The sequence below is a fragment of the Lissotriton vulgaris genome, unplaced genomic scaffold (assembly GCF_964263255.1).
Source record: "Lissotriton vulgaris unplaced genomic scaffold, aLisVul1.2 SCAFFOLD_2758, whole genome shotgun sequence".
Classification (NCBI taxonomy): domain Eukaryota; kingdom Metazoa; phylum Chordata; class Amphibia; order Caudata; family Salamandridae; genus Lissotriton; species Lissotriton vulgaris.
In genome coordinates, this window is record NW_028253228.1 from 4,666 (window position 1) to 9,850 (window position 5,185).

Here is a 5,185-nt window from a genome sequence, read left to right on the forward strand (position 1 = left end):
ATGCTCCAGGGTCCTGCTAGCAGGAGCCGGAAAAAAGAACTGAAGTAAAAGGCCTTTGACTGTGCATCCTGGGATACAGAGGGTCTCTGGAGAGTTCCTTAAAGGCACGGGATCCCTTTTCCAGACACATAATGGCAGCCTAGGGGGGCTTGTCTATCCAACCCTTCCTCTCTATCATTTCAAAGGATTTTTGTGAAGGGGAGTTTCTCTGGGTGTGAAACTAAGCAGAATGTGTAAATTTTGACATTTGGCTATCCTTTTCACTTCAGGATGAATTGCTGGCCAATGTAGCCTTGTAGTTTTAGGCTGCATTATTTGTATTTGATTTTCTCTTAAGTGTCTATGCAGGACAGCAGAAGAAAACAACTTAAGAGACAATTTGGATTGCTCCGGGGTCCCGCACATGGGCGGGACTATTCACAAGATTATGACTATACACACAGAGATCCCCTACTACAGAAATATGGAACCTTCCCATAATGTTCCCCTTGTCTTAGAGTTGACACAGAAGCACCTGCAGACTTTAAACAATTCACAAGGCCTTCAGAATAGAGGGTTTAGGTTTGAAAGAGACAAATTATATTACACAAGGGAAAGTAATGAGCACCACTCAAAGGCAAGAGCGCAGCAGATGCTCCAACTCCACCCCAAGTCGCTTTGTCTGACCTTGCAACAGTTACTGTGCTCAACTTTTTGTTGCCTAGAGGCGTACCCACCTCTTCCTTTCCACCCACTCTAGTATCTTCCTGGCACCGTTGCCAGGCAAAGATCCTTGCTGCACTCTGCGGAAGAAAGGGAGGCTTTGTTGCTTCTGCACAAATGCACAGAGATCATTAGACCTTCCCGACAAGCCTGGGAGAGGATTTGCGAAGTTAACTAAGACTGTTAAACGATGGGCAGTATTGGACTGGCCTGTTGAACAGTCTGGCACTGCCCGCTTGAAAGGGCCCATGTATGAGCTGTTTTTTTCTGGCCCTAAGGGGCATTGGCATACATGGGCCTTGACAGGCTTTCAGCAGTTTTGTGTTTTTCGGTCCCAGACTACCTAACTGGCCAATCCAACACTGTTGATGGAGGAAGGAGGCTTTTATGGGGCTCTGTACTGATTTTCTATGTTGCCGGTGACACTGTTCCTTTCGAATGGTAATGTTTCTGCCATCCACTTAAAACCTCTAGTCTCGTGAGCATACTCAATGTTTTCGTTCAATGTGTTGGCTGCAGAAATGACAGTGTGCCCTATCTCTGATGGTTTTGCTGTCTTTTGTCCCCAGCTTTCTCTCTAACACCATATTGCCTTTCTTGCTCACTGCCAAGTTGTCATTCAGAGATCAGCAGCCTCTCTCATCTAGTGACTTTTTCTCATCCTGCCTTTGTTAAGCTGTTTCCCTTTAATTTGTCTCTAATCTTGCTGTTTTAATTGTTTCTTCCCTTCAATTATTCTCTTGCTTAGTCAGTTCTTTTCTGCTTCTAACCTGGTGAGAGTGGCTTAAGGAGATGAACACTGCATTTTCAGATTTCAGAGAAACATTCCACATGTAACTCTTCGCCACCTCCCATAGATTTGCAGCCTAATGCGAGGTGGGATAGCAGAGCGTGGAGGAATCCGGGTGGGTCATCGCATCATTGAGATCAATGACCAGAGCGTGGTGGCCACACCCCATGAGAAGATCATCCAGACTCTTATGAATGCTGTGGGAGAGGTGAGCACCATTGGGTCTGGGGAAGGTCATTGTGGTTGGGAGGGGGAACAAGTGTTGTGTAAGTGAAGGAGAGTTGTTTGCTCTGTCGGCTGGAACGAAGGGAAGGAATAAAATAGATGGGTGTTGGGAGGAAAATGAACAGGTTCCAGCACAGACGCGAATGGTTGAATGAAAGTGAATGGGGGGGGGGGGTGGGGGGGGTCTGGAGTGGGTGAATGGCCTACTTCAGGGAGTGTTTAGGAGTGGGCTTAGCAAGTGGGTGAAGGACGGTCTGAGCAGGGCTTTCTAGGCAAGCAGAGGACAGGTGAGTAAGAGGCTGAGAAGGCCAAAATGTATTGGAAGCGAAGCAGACCAGTAAAGCATTTGAAGAAGAGATAAGTGCATGCTAGTGGGAGCAGATAAAAGCAGAGAGTATACGTGTTATTAATTAAAGAAAACAAGACCGAAATGTGTGAATTAAGTACTGCTTTAGGGTTGAATTCAGCTAGGCTTTAGTGGAAGGACAAGCTGTAGTTGGTGAAGGGCTGGCTATCAATGCAAGCCAAGGAGGAAGGAATAGCTGGGTATTGGAGGGTAGAATCAGATCACCCGAACTAGGTGAGAGTGTCTATGCTGGAGCTGTTTGGACCTAGAATGTATATGTGTAGACAAGCTATAGGTCATGGTAATAAGATGAAAAGGACATTGTGTAGTTGAGGAAGGGTAGAGTATTACAGGACTGAAGTGAATAATTAGGTGATAGTACAGCAAGATGCATTATGGGTCTGAGTCTTGGCTTTACAACTCTACCTGGAATAGTCCCTGACTGGAGTCTTGGTCTTGCCTCCTGTAGGTTCATATAAAAACTATGCCAGCCTCTACGTACAGACTGCTGACCGGGCAGGAGCAACCAATATATCTATGAGAAATGAATATCCAGGCAGAGCACGGCCGGAGAACAGTAAACACCACCTACTAGTGTCATGGACTACCCAACCATCAGAAGGCTGTGTTATGAATTTTCCCCCCTTGATCCTTGCGAGTGATAATCTACTGCCAACTGGACGAGATGCTCTAAAATACAAGCTGACTCCCGGAAAAACAGCATGGGTTCAGTATGGCTGCGGGTTCTCAGTGCATGCGGATACGTGCCTTTGGGACAAACCGTGTACTTTTACGGAGTTACAACAGTGCCTTCAGGTATTGCTGCAGAAGATGTGTTGCCACAATCCTTGCAACGGTTGTTGGTTCTATGGGCTACCCTGGCCCCTTGAATGGCGCTGACAAACGTGTGTGCTATGGACCAGGTGACCAGTGTTGTGCTCTCAGACTCATCTGACTTATGTGGGTGCTATCCCAAGCCATGTGACCCATGAGGATGCTCAAATGTCGAGACCTTGGTTGGGGGCTATTAAAGACCATGGGACTAAGAAGGAGACTCAAACATTCGGACCTTGGCTGGGAGCTTAAGAGGCCATGTGAAATGTGTGGCACTCACACCCTGTTTCCCTTAAGAGAGCGCAACTACAGACCATGTGGATAGCGTGGGTGGTCTCACAGACCCTCTGCCGTTGCAGACAGTGTCTCGTCTTCCTACTGATGTCAGGTCTTTGAAATGGAACATCATTCTGTGTGTCTCACTCTTGTATTACTAATTGAGCAATGAACACACCCTCCTTGCTAGTCCCAGGAGCAAACTGCGGGGGCATTAACTGTCCCATTTGCACAATCATTGGCCGTTTAATAATAAAAAACAAAACTAATATTGCATAAATTGACTGACTGTGTGATTGCCTCAGCCGCGCAATGTGATCTTGTTCTGAATATAAATCAGGGACATGTAATGTACTGGAAATCCAGGGGGTGAGAGTAGGTAGAAAGCAAATCTTGTGCAGGGAATGGCTGTTGCCGAGTGATCAGTCACCTGATATCGCAGAACTTGGCTTTGTTCTTAATCATGGCTTACAATAACCCACCATCAGTGGAAATGACTAACTTTTGTAACCTGTTAAGAGTATTGGATCCCACGACTATTCCAATTCTTCTGTGGAAGACTTGAAAAATGCGGTCCTCACCCTCTTGCCTCCCAGACACAAGAAGGTATCTGAGGGGCAGCAAAATCCTCACACTCCTATATATTTGTTTAATGTTTTGTTAAGATTCCGTATATGGGATTCCAGAGGTGTATACCAAAATTTCCACCTGTAGAATACACTCCGCCTCTACCTACAGCAGACCGGTCTGTGGTTCCTGCAGAATCGAATGAATACGAAACTAAGATTCCTCAGTTAACTGTTGCAAAATAGAGGGAAGGCTACTCTGAGGAAACATAGGGACTCCAAAGGATGCCTTACCCCCTCCCTAAGCATGTGCCTATAGCCTTCTTTACTGATAGGACCACAAAACTGCTCATCCATCTTGTCAGTTTGAAATAAGTTGAGCTCCGTGCACAATGAACATTTAATGCAGTCTACGATCAGAAGTATTGTTGATGTTTCGACCCCTAGCAAACCATTTTATACAGGGTCTTCATCTGGACCAATTAGATATCCTCTCATCTCAGCTGAACTATACATAGTCCCTTCTGCAGTCACTGCAGAAAAGCATCAGATCCTTTGGGGGATATGCTGTCCCCAGGCTCCACTTGAAGTTCGAATTGAAGTCGTACCTCTTTCAACATTCCTGTGTGTTAGTGGCATATATTTACTCTGAGAGTGTATTCTTATCTGTCCTGATGAAGACCATCTCTAAAATCAAAACATCAATGATATCTATGATTTTGGACTGCAAACAAAATTTGTAGTGTGCATGGAGGACAAATGGTAGCAAATATCTCTGCCAAAATGTGTCCAGTTAACCCTGCAGCCACCAGCCCCATAGTTCTATCCAAGGGACAGAAAGGTGATGTCTCCTGTCAAAAGCTTTCTTCTCATGTGAACCTTCTTACTCAGGGAAGGCAGCGGAAATAGGAAAACATGTTGCAAGATGAAACCCCTTTATTGATTGCTTAAATTAGACCACAGTACTTATTTTGGATAAGGAGCTTTGTTCACAACCAAAAATAGTGGCTGCATTAGACACAGGGCAAATGGCTGCTGTGATTTCCATCTATTTACAGCGGGGAGTTTCACTCCAGTTATTGAATTTGTGTTTATTGAAGTTGGTAGGCAGATATATTGGTTTGTTTAGTTCATCATAGCAGATTCTATTAGAAATTTAGGGGTAGCGTATACCAGTCATTTTGTGGATCTTGTCAGAGGTAACCTGGAACTAACAGAAGATCATACTTTTATTTAGTCCTTTATATGACAGTGGGCTGCCAATCAAAATTTGCTTATATCCCTTGCTGTTAAAGAAGAAGTCTTACCCAGGAGTTCCCTTTTAGGCACCCTACTCAATTGCAAATTGTTTCTCCGCCATCATCACAGGGTGGAGCTCACTCCATCCACTGAATCTTTCAACTCAGAGTAGCTTTAGTTGAGTTTTTGCACAGGTAATTTGAGCGA

At 45.0% G+C, this 5,185-nt stretch overlaps 1 long non-coding RNA gene across 1 annotated transcript; it reads left to right on the forward strand.

Moving 5' to 3' along the window:
- Positions 1-971: 971 nt before the first annotated feature.
- LOC147661112 (uncharacterized) lies at positions 972-3,453 on the forward strand. The gene is made up of 2 exons (XR_015306027.1): positions 972-1,700; positions 2,533-3,453. It is a non-coding gene; the product is annotated as an uncharacterized LOC147661112 (long non-coding RNA).
- Positions 3,454-5,185: the final 1,732 nt, after the last annotated feature.